General features: G+C 41.9%; 1 protein-coding gene across 1 annotated transcript in view; it reads left to right on the forward strand.

Moving 5' to 3' along the window:
• Nucleotides 1-12,103, forward strand: part of FER (FER tyrosine kinase) — a 408,129-nt gene that overhangs the window by 42,404 nt on the left and 353,622 nt on the right. The window lies entirely within an intron of this gene.

Below are 12,103 nucleotides of genomic sequence, written 5' to 3' on the forward strand. Positions count from 1 at the left end.
GGAGTCTCAGGCCTCATGGTGAAGGAGAGTGTTTCCCCTGGCTATTTGTTTTTGTTGAGGTTCCTGATTAATCTCTCTTGCTGGTGGTGTCTGGCTTCCTTGATATTTATCAGAGGGATACCTGTTCTATTCTGGGAGGAATTGGCCTACATGGGCTGCCTTCTGCTACTAGGCTGTGCCTGGGAAAAACCAGGTCTGGGTGGCTTTCTTCACTTGGGTGAGGTAGGCGTAAGACATCCTGCCTCTGTGCTGTTCTAGTTGTAGGGTTTCAAAGGAGTTTACCTTCTTCTTTCCACCTTCCAGAGTTCTTTAGTTATCCCTTGTATTATTTGTTTATATTTGTGCTTATTGGGGATTAACTGGGAAAAATGGTCTGTGCCATCTTGTCTGGACCACAAGCTGGGTTTTCCTTCTAATTTCAGTTTCTGTGGCATGTGAGTGTAGAGGTAAATGAGTGGAGAGATACTGGCTGGGGTTGAGTTTGGCTTTGTTGGAGGCCCTGAGATTTACTCACTTTTAAAGAGCTCCTTAAACATCCTATATGCCTGGACTTAAATTTCATTCACCAGTTCGTCACAGAGCTCTGGAAAATTGTAAGCCAGTGCTGTCCTCCCTATGTTTTCTAAAGCCCTATGCTGATACAGAGGCACTTTTCTCTTTAGATATTTTCTTGACTTTCCCTAGTTTGGTCTATTCATTCTCTGCCTGCTTCTTTTCATATTGGAGTATCCAGTGTGAAATCTCAGGATTTTGTTAACTTTTCTTTGCCAGAATATCTTCTGGACTGGTTGGGATAGTACTGGACTCACTAAAAACCATGCTGTGAAACTTATGGAATAAGGTTGTACTTCTTTGTTTGTTGGTGATATGTTTAAATTTTTGGTTTTTGTTTTTTCTTTTGAGACGGAATCTCGCTCTGTTGCCGAGGCTGGAGTGCAGTGGTGCGATCTGGGCTCACTGTGAGCTCTGCCTCCTGGGTTCACGTAATTCTCCTGTCTCAGCCTCCCAAGCAGGTGGGACTATAGGAGCCCACTACCATGCCCGGCTAATTTTTTGTATGTTTAGTGGAGGTGAGGTTTCACTGTGTTAGCCAGGATGGTCTCGATCTCCTGACCTTGTGATCCACCCACCTCAGCCTCCCAAAGTGCTGGGATTACAGGTGTGAGCCACCGTACCCGGCCAAATTTTTGTTTTTTCTTAAACGCTATTTTTTTTCCCACTATTAGTCAGTAGGAGCTTTTGAAGTACTGCTTGGTGATGAGATTTTTGCAGTTTTTACATCTTCCTCTGACTTTTGACATTGCTAATGATGGTGGTGGCAGCCTGTCTGGAGCAGCTGCTGTGGAGACGCCAGCTGTGGCTGGGGAGGTGTGGCCAGGGCTGTGCACTCCGCAGAGCCGGCAGGGGCTGGGAACAGGCGGGAGCTTTGTGCTCCTGGGTGCAGCTGCAGCTGCCCAGCTGCGGCTTGGGTCCCAGGAAGCCCCCTGCCCCTGCAGGTTTGAAAGTGCCTGCTCTCGCTCCCTGGCCTCTCCCTGCTCCTGGCGCCTGCTCCAGGGGGAAGAAAAGGTGTGGCCAAGCCCAGGCACTTTTGCAACCCGGCCGGGTATGTGTGTGCTCAGAGTGGTGCTGACCCGCCAGCCCCTTGCCACCGTGGTCCCCTCTGGACTTTGGGTAACAATAAGGATGGGAGGAGGAGCTGCAGGGGCTGAAGGCAGCTTGGCATTGGCCTGCAGATGCCTCTTGGCACAGTCAGTTTGGGTGCCGTGGATGGCATGTTAAAGGCAGATGGGTTCCTAGGCAGAAAGGGGTGGGTCCCTGGTGAAACCTTACCTCAGGCCAGGGATGGCCTGAAGCCTGCGGGCTGGGCGGCCAGTTCCAGGTGAAGTCTGTGGCCCAGAGTGAGAACTTCATTGATGACCATTTGGCAAATTTGATGGTGCTTTTTCCAGGCACACCGTGGCTGCCCATGGATGAATCAGTATGCAGTTCCCTGATTCTGAGCACATAAAATCCAGGCTCAGCTAGACACGCATTCATCCAGATGACCTGCTTGCGGAAAGGAGCTACCTCCCTTCTGAGTTCCACACACATTGGGACAGCCTGCCTGCAGAAAGGACCTACCCACCTCGGATCTCCTGAGAGCTATTCTGTCGCTTAGTGAAGCTCCTCTCTGCCTTGCTCATCCTCCAGTTGTCTGCATACCTCATTCTTTCTGGACGTGGGACAAGTGCTTGGGACCCACCAAATGATGGGACTAAAAGAGCTGTAACACAAACACAGTGGAAACATGCCCTCCGGTTGCCACGTTGCGTGCGACGAGAGAGAGAGAAGATCTGTGGCCCTTCTGGGAGCCCAGACCTTGGGGCTCCCTGAGCCAGGGCTGTGACACCCTATAACACCCTTTTTGGGACTCTGTGGTTCCTGGTGTCTCTGAGCTTTCTGGTGCCATCGTGTTCCCCCTGTCCAGATGCTACTGAAGCTACATGTGGTATGTCTGGTCCAACTGCAGCCTTGAACAGAGCCAGCGCCTGTGCTGGTGCCTGGAGCTGCCTGTCCTGCCGCAGCTGGTGGGCCTGGCTGTGCGCAGTGGACAGATCCCACACTTGCTCACTCACACACCCCTTGCTGCTCCGCACCTGGCTCACCCTTGGCAGGTGTGGGATCCAGGCCAGTAGTGTTAGCCAGTGCAGCCTGCCAGGCTGAGTGGATGGAATGACTTCAGCAGGCACAAGCAAAACCCAAGCAGAGGCACCACTGGCCACAGAGGTTTCTGGCTGGCAGAGCAATACCCTAAGGATCCTGCGACATTAATACCTTTTTTTTTTTCTTTTCCTCCTGACACCTGTGACTCTTCCAGACCCCTGTTATCTTTTTGCTTACTTAATTTCTGTCCTTTGGTTGGTTTCTCCTCCTTTCAATCTTGGATTGACAGGTTCTCATGGATTTTATCCTTCACTCTCTGCTTTTCTGTCAGCATTCAGTGTGTTGGTTTCATCTGTCACCTTTAAGTAATTGACTCTCAAATTTGGATTTTTAACCTTAATATTTTACCTAAAGGTAAAATTTACAGCTGAAATGATTATAGTTTACTCGAAGTAGCTCCATATTCTTGTTCTTTCATTTCTGTTGATACTGTCATGATTATTTATTTCTAAAGTCTTAAAAATTTCATTGAATTGTCTCTTTTTCGTTCACTAAATCCATTCACTAGGTCAAGAATCTTCCATTTTAATTCTCATTGACATTGTCAATTCTAGATCTTCATTTCTCAAGCTATATTGCTATAATGGGTTCTTCTGTCTTATTAGCTGCCAAATCAAAATCTGTCTTTATGTCTCTTTGTCCTTCTTTTAATTGAACTGTAACATACACACAGAAAAGTATACAAATCATAAGTGCTCAGCTTGATGACTTTTCACAAACTGAACATACTTGTGCAACTAGCACCAACAAATTAATCTTTTTAAACTATTGTGTTCATGATCTTGGTTTTCAAAAATTGTAATCTTGTGTTAACAAAAATTAATTTAAGGAGTTTGGGCTTTATTAGTTTCTTGAGCAGAGGACTAGCAGAAGATAAATTGGCATGTCATCTCCCACTACTTGTCACATAGAGTTTAATTTTGGAGACATTTGCTATTTTAACTGTATTTCATACTCAGTTTTTTTTTTTTTTTTTTTGGCCCTATGCTTCCCTATTTCCTGAAATACATTTCCCATTTGACTTTTTATAGTCTAAATCATGGTCATTATTTCAGTTCTAATTCGTATCTTGCCATTTCTAAGAAATTTTCTGGGTGATTCCAGCTTTAATTAACTTGCAGTCATATTTGCAATACAACAACAAAAACCTAGGAGAGATCTGAAATATCTACCAACAGGAATTTTCTTTTTCTTTTTCTTTTTCTTTCTTTTTTTTTTTTTTTTTTTTTTTAAAGACAGTGTCTCATTTTGTTGCCCTGGCTGGAGTGTAGTGGCACAATCTTGGCTCACTGCAACCTCCACTTCCCAGGTTCAAGTGATTCTTATGTCTCAGACTCCCAAGTAGCTAGGACTACAGGTGTGTGCCACCATACCCAGTCAATTTTTGTATTTTTAATAGAGATGGGATTTTGCCATGTTGGACAGGCTGGTCTTGAGCTCCTGACCTCAAGTGATCCACTTGCCTCAGCCTCCCAAAGTGCTGGGATTACAGGTATGAAGCACCACATCTGACCCACCAGCAGGAATTTTTGATGAGAGAAAGGTAAACATTGTTATCACAATGCATTTAGTAGCAGAAGTGATATTTTTCCAAGTTGCAGAATAAAATGAACCACAATATCAGATACAGTTTTTTTAAAAAATGTAAAATATTCGTTGGGTGCAATGGCTTGTGCCTGTAGTTTCAGCTACTTGGAAGGCCGAGGTGGGAGGATTGCTTGAGGCCAAGAGTTTGAGGCGACAATGTGCTATTATTGTGCCTGTGAATAGCCACTGCACTCCAGCCTGGACAACACAGGAAGATCCCATCTTAAAAAACTGTATGTGTGCATATATGCATACACACACACACATACTCTTACATACATATACATATGTGATTTTTTTTCTCTATTTGGAAAACCCTAATTTTTACCATGTCTTCAAATAAGATTATTGAAGTTAGAGAGCCAAAGCCCTTGCTTTTCTGTGTAGCTTAGAGGATATCAGCTGAATTAAGAAATTCACCTCTGGTATGGATGAACTAGAATGAAAAATAAAAGGTGTTTTGTTTTTTCATTTCTTCTCACTGACTCTGAAAGATTTTACTGCCTGAAATTCTAGGAAACAGCGGGGGGTGGGCAAAATAAATTCTACCATCATTTTCAAAATGTATATAAACAGGGTATTTTGAGGAAGCTTGTGCCAACTGATCTTTAGATGATTATAAGTTATGCTGTAGTTATTTTTTAAACAACTTTTTTGAGCTATATTTACAACCAAAGAATTCAGCCATTGAAACCGTACAATTTAATTGTTTTTAGTACATTTACAGCTATGCAGGCACTACTACAATCAATGTTAGAACATTTTCATCACCACAAAAAGAAATCCAGTACCCACTAATGGTCATTCCTAATTTCACTCCACATTTGCCAGCCCTGGTCAACCAGTGATCTACTTTATAGATTTGCCTATTTTGAGAATTTCATATTAATGAAATCATACCCGTGTGATCTTTTGGGTCTGGTTTCTTTGACCTAGTAAAACATTTTCAAGGTTCATGCATGTTGTAGCCTGTATCAATACTTCCTTTTATTGCCAAGTAATATTCCATTGTATGAATGTTATCCCATTTTATCTGTTCACCTGTTGATGTATATGTGGGTTGGTTCTACTTTGTAGCTAATGTGAATAATGTTGCTTCAAACATTCATATGCAAGTTTTTGCATAGACATATGTTTTCATTTCTGTCGGGTATATACCTGGGAGGTGAATTTCTGGGTCATATGCTAACTCTATGTTTTACCTTTTGAGGAACTGCCAAACTCTTTTCCACAGTGGTTGCAGCATTTAATGTTTCAGCTAGCAAGGGATGAAGATTCCATTCTCTTCAGTGCTAAACTATATGTCTGTCTTTTTTGATTAGAGACATTCTAGTGGTGTGAAATAGTTATCTCATTATGGTTCTGATTTGAATTTTCCTGATAGCTAATGATATTGAACATCTTTTCATGAGCCTATTGGACATTTCTACATTTTTCTTAGAGAATTGTCCATTCAAATCCTTTGTCCATTTCTTTTGTTGGTTTTTCTTATTATTGAGTTGTAAAAATTCTTTGTGTCCTCCATCCAGAAGTTCCTTATCATATATATATATGATTTGTAAATATTTTCTCCCATTCTGTAGGTTGTCTTTTCACTTTCTTGATAGTGTCTTTTGAAGCATGGAAGTTTTAAATTTTGATGAAATCCAACTAATGTATTTTTATTTTTCTCATTTGTGCTTTTGTTGTTGTATCTAAGAAACCATTGCCGAAGCCAAGGTCACAAAAATTTACTTGTATGTTTTATTCTGAGAGTTTTATAGTTTTAGCTCTGATATTTAGGTGTATCATCCGTTAACAGTTAATGTTTTGTGTGCAGTCTAAGGAAGACATCCTGCTTCATTGTTTTGCATGTGGAAATTCAGTTGTCCCAGAACCAGTTGTTGAAAAGACTTTTCTTGGTACCTTTGTAGAAAATCACTTTACCATAAATGTGAAGATTTATATTTGGCCCCTCTAGTCTATTCCATTGATTTCTGTTTGTCCATATGCCATTACCATAGTGTCTTGATCACTGTAGCTTTTTAGTAGGTTTGAAATCAGAAAGTGTGAATCTTCCAACTTTGTGCCTCTTTACAAGTTACTGTGTGTTATTTTTGCCTCCCTTACTTTTCTATGTAGATTTTAGGATAGCTTGTCAATTTCTATAAGAAAGCTAGCTGAGATATTAATATGGATTATGTTATATTTCTTGATCAAATTGGAGGATCTTTCTTAACAATATTAAATCTCTTGATCTGTGAATGTGAATATATCAATTTACTTAGGTCTTTTAAAATTACTTTCTTTTTTGAGACGGAGTTTTGCCCTTGTTACCCAGGCTGGAGTGCAGTGGGTATGATCCTGGCTCACTGCAACCTCCACTTCCTGGTTTAAGCGATTCTCCTGCCTCAGCCTCCTGAGTAGCTGGAATTACAGGCATGTGCCACCATGCATGGCTAATTTTGTATTTTTAGTAGAGACAGGGTTTCTCCAGGTTGGTCAGGCTGGTCTCAAACTCCAGACCTCAGGTTATCCACCTGCCTCAGCCTCCCAAAGTGCTGGGATTACAGGTTTGAGCCACTGCACCTGACCTTAAAATTACTTTCAACAGTGTCTTATAGTTATAAGCATACAGGTTTTGCTTTTTTTGGTAAAATTTATTCCTAAATATTTTATTCTTTTTTGGTGCTTTTGTAAATAGAATTGTTTTCTAATTTCAGTTTTGGATTGTTCAGTGATGGTATATAGAAATATAATTTAATTTTGTATATTGACCTTGTACCCTGTAATATTACTTAACTGTTTTTTATTTGTTTATATTTTAATTTTTGTGTATATATAGTAGGTATATCTATTTATAGGGTACATGAAATATTTTGATACAGACATGCAGTGTGTAATAATCACATCAGGGTAAATGGGGGTATCCATCACCTCAAGCATTTATTCTTTGTGTTACAAACAATTCAGTTATACAGCTTTAGTTATTTGATAATATACAATTAAATTATTATTGACTATAGACACCCTGTTGTGCTATCAGGTACTAGGTCCTATTCTTTATATATTTTTTGTACCCATTAACCATCCCAGCTTTCCCCCTGCTTCCCACTACCCTTTATAGCCTATTGTAACCATCCTTCTACTCTCTGTCTCTATGAGTTCAAGTTTGTCTTTCTGTGTCTGGCTTATTTCACTTAAAATAATGACCACCAGTTCTATCCATGTTGTTGCAGATAACAAGATCTCACTCTTTGTACCACATCTCTTTATTCATTCATCTGTTGATGGACACTTAGGTTGCTTCCAAATATTGGCTATTATAAACAGTGGTGCAATAAACAGAGTGCAGATATCTCTTTGGTATACAGATTTCAATTTGTTTTTTTTTTTGGGGGGGGGGTTATATACCCAGCAGCAGGATTGCTGGATTATATGGTAGCTCAGTTTTTAGTGTTTTGAGGAACCTCCAAACTGTTGTCCATAGTAGTGGTTGTACTAATTCACATTCCCACCATCAGCAGTGTTTCAGGGTTCTCTCTTTTCTACATCCTTACTCTTTGTTTTCTGGTCTTTTTCCTTTCCTGTCTTCCTGTCTTTCTTTTAGGGAAGGTAATTTTCTTTGATAGTATGACTTAATTTTACTTTTTTTGTATTCATTGTATGTTTTTTGATTTGAGATTACCGTGAAGCTTGCAAATACTATTTTATAACCCATTATTTTAAACTAATGACAAGTTAACATGATTGTGTAAACAAACAAGCAAAAAGAAAACTAATGATAAAAACTCTGTACTTTGACACCCCCTCTGCTTTTTAACTTATTGTTGTTTCTATTCATAACTCGTTGTACTGTGTCTTGAAAAGCTGTAGTTATTATTTTTGATTGGTTCATCTTGTCTTTTTTCTTAAGACCAGAGTAGTTTACACACCACAGTTATACATTATTATTATGTGATAATATGCTTTGTTTGTGTACTTACTTTTACCAGTGAGTTTTGTACCTTCAGATGATTTGTTATTGCTCATTAATGTCCTTTTCTTTCTGGTTGATTAATCCCCCTTAGCATTTCCTTTTTTTCTTTTCTTTTTTTTTTTTTTTTTTGAGATGGAGTTTCACTCTTGTTGCCTAGGCTGGAGTGCAATGGCGTGGTTTCAGCTCCCTGCAACCTCCACCTCCTGGGTTCAAGTGATTCTCCTGCCTCAGCTTCCCTAGTAGCTGGGATTACATGTGCCCGCCACCATGCCCAGCTAATTTTTTGTGTTTTTAGTAGAGATGAGGTTTCACCATGTTGGCCAAGCTGGTCTCGAACTCCTGACCTCAGGCGATCCACCTGCCTCAGCCTCCCAAAGTGCTGGAATTACTTTGTGTGAGCCACTGTGCCCGGCTCCCTTTTTTTTCTTTCTTGAGTTTCACTCTTGTTACCCAGGGTGGAGTACAATGGCGCAATCTTGGCTTACTGCAACCTCTGCCTCCTGGGTTCAAGCAATTCTCCTGTCTCAGCCTCCCAAGTAGCTGGGATTACAGGTGCCAACCACCATGCCCGGCTAATTTTTGCATTTTTAGTAGAGATGGGATTTCGCCATGTTGGCCAGGCTGGTCTCAAGTTCCTGACCTCAGGTGATCCACGCAACATGGCCTCCCAAAGTGCTGGGATTACAGGTGTGAGTCACTGTGCTTGTCCCCCGCTTAACATTTCTTATAGGACAAGTGTGGTGTTGATGAAATCCTTCAGCTTTTGTTTGTCTGGGAATATCTTTATTTCTCCTTTATGCTTAAAGGATATTTTCACCAGACATGCTATTCTAGGGTAAACGTTTTTGTTTTTGTTTTTGTTTTCCTTCAGCACTTTAAATATTTCATGCTATTCTCTCCTGCCGTGTAAGATTTCCATTGAAAAGGCTGCTGCCACACATACGGGATCTCCATTGGATGTTATTTGTTTCTTTTCTCTTGCTGCTTTTAGGATCCTTTCTTTATTCTTGACCTTTGGGAGTTTTGATTATTAAATGCCTTGAGGTAGTCTTTAGGTTAAATCTGCTTGTTGTTCAAGAACCTTCTTGTACATGAATATTTATATCTTTCTCCAGGTTTGGAAAGATCTCTGTTATTATCTCTTTGAATAAACTTTCTACCCTTATCTCTTTCTGTACCTCCTTTTTAATTCTTAATTACTCTTACATTTGCCCGTTTATGCCTGGGCATGGTGGCTCATGCCTGTAATCCCAGTACTTTGGAAGGCCAAGATGGGAAGATTGCTTGCATGTAGCAGCCGGGGCAACAAAGTGTGACCCCTTCTTTACAAAAAAAATTAAAATTAGCTGGGCATGGTGACACATGCTTATAGTCCCAGCTACTCAGGAGGCCGAGACAGGAGGATCTCTTGAGCCCAGGAGGTTGAGGCTGCAGTAAGCTCTGATTGTGCCACTATACTCTAGCCTGGGTGACAAAGGGAGACTCTGTCTGGAAAAAAAGAAAAACTTTCCCCTTTTGAGACTATTTTTTAGTTCCTGTAGGCATGGTTTATTCTCTTTCATTCTTTTTTTGTTGTTGCTCCCTCTGACTATTTTTTGTGCCACTATGCTCTAGCCTGGGCAACAGAGGGAGACCCTATCTGGAAAAAAAGAAAAAAATTTCCCCTTTTGAGGCTATTTTCTAGTTCTTGTAGGCATGGTTTATTCTCTTTTATTCTTTTTGTTGTTGTTCCCTCTGACTATTTTTAAATAGCCTGTCTTCAAGCTCACTAATTCTTTCTTTTGCTTCATCGATTCTGATATTAAGAGACACTGATGCATTCTTCAGTATGTCAGTTACATTTTTCTGCTCTAGAATTTGTGCTTCATTCTTTTTATTGATTTCAATCTTGTTAAGTTGATCTAGATAGATTTCTAAATTCGGTCTCTCTGTTATCTTGAAGTTTTCTGAGTTTCTTCAGCTATTTTGAGTTCTCTGTCTTAAAGGTCCCATATCTTTCAGGCCAGGATTGGTTCCTGGTGCCTTAATTTAGTTTGTGTATGGAAGTCCTGTTTTCCTGGATGGTTTGGAATCCTGTGGATGTTCCACAGATGGAATCCTGTGGATCTAATGACTGCCCAGTGCTCTATCCTACTGTGGCTGAACTGGTATTCAAGAGGCAAGACAATGTTCTCTTTACTGTTTGTCTGTACATTCAAGAGTTAGGTATTTATTGTAGTCTTCACTTCTGTGCTTTGTTTGTACCTGTCATCCTTGGGAAGGCTTTCCAGGTAATACAAGGTACTTGGGTGTTGTGATCCAAGCTGTATCTGTATTAGGGGCCACTTCAAGCCCAGTAACACTATGATTTATGCAGACTTGTAGGGGCACTGCCTTTGTGGTCTTGGATAAGATCTGGAAGCATTCTCTACATTACCAGGCAAAAACTCTTGTTCCCTTTCGTTCCTTTCTCCCAAACAAATGGGGTCTCTCTCTGCTTTGAGTCACCTGGAGCAGGGGATGGGGTGACACAGTCACCATGTTGCTACCAGTACTGGAACTGCACTGAGTGAGACCTGAAGCCAGCACAGCACTGGGTCATGCCCAAGGCCCACTGTAATTGCCGCCTGACTCCTGCCTGTTTGCTCAAGGCACCTGAGCTTTATAATCAGCAGGTGGTGAAGCCAGCCAAGCTTGTGTCCTTTCCTCAAGGGCTCTAAGTGGGTCCAAAGATGTCTGTTAACCAAGGAGTGGAGTCAAAACCTTAGAAATCTACCTAGTGCCCTATTCTACGGCTAAACTGGCACTCAAGCCACGAGACAAAGTCTTTCCCGCTCTTCCCTCTCCTTTCCACAGGTAAAGAGTCTCTCTCCCTGGCCACCACTACCACAGGCCCACAGGAAGGACTGCCGGGCTACTGCTGATGTTGGCGGAAGGCCCAAGTTTCCTTCAGTCAGATTGTGGTGAATACTGCCAGGCCTGGGACTTACCCTGCAGGGCAGTGGGCTCCTTTCTGGCCCACAGCAGGTCTAGAAGTGCCATCCAAGAGGCAAGACCTGGCATTGGGAGCTGTAAGAATGTGCTTGGTGCTCTACCCCACTGTGTTTGAGATGATACCTAAGGTGTAAGACAAAGTCCCCTTAACTTTCTCTTTGTTTTTCTCAAGCAGAAGGAGTCTCTCCCCATAGCCACTACTACAACTGGAAATGTGCTAGGTCTCACCTGAGGTTAGCATGTCTGAATCTGACCCAGGGCCCACAGCGTACTACCTGGGTATCACTGCTGGTTATTCAGGGACCATAAGCTCTTAAGTCAGCAGGTGATGAAGCCTGCCAGGACTGGGTCCTCCCTTTCAAGGCAGTGGGTTTGTTTTTTTTGGCCCAGGTTGTGTTTAGAAATGTCATTCAGTAGGTAAGGCCTATAATAGGGGTCTAATGACTGCCCAGTGCTCTATCCTACTGTGGCTGAACTGGTATCCACGAGGCAAGACAATGTTCTCTTTACCGTTTGTCTCCTCTCCTCAAGCAGAAGGATGGAGTCACTTTTGTTGCTGCAAGCTGTCCTGGCTCGGGTGCAGAAGGGGTGTTGCAAGCACTCCCGTAGCCTCCCTCTTTCGTGTCTGTCTAGGTTGCTGAAACTCAAGTTCTGACTGCTGGAATGGGCAATTCCCCTCTGGCTGTGACTGCTCTAAATGCTCCCTTCCTGGGTGGACATTGGCTGAGTTCATCCTGGTTTTGCTTTCTGTTGTGACAGGACAGCAGTGAGTTTACTGCAAAGTACCACAATCACAGTGCTCTCTTTCTCCTCCAAGCATACTCTGTGTACCATGTGGCCACTGCCGGGGGATGGGAGAGGACTGGTCTTGATGATTCAAGA

This window comes from Piliocolobus tephrosceles, chromosome 4 (genome assembly GCF_002776525.5).
Source record: "Piliocolobus tephrosceles isolate RC106 chromosome 4, ASM277652v3, whole genome shotgun sequence".
Lineage (NCBI taxonomy): Eukaryota > Metazoa > Chordata > Mammalia > Primates > Cercopithecidae > Piliocolobus > Piliocolobus tephrosceles.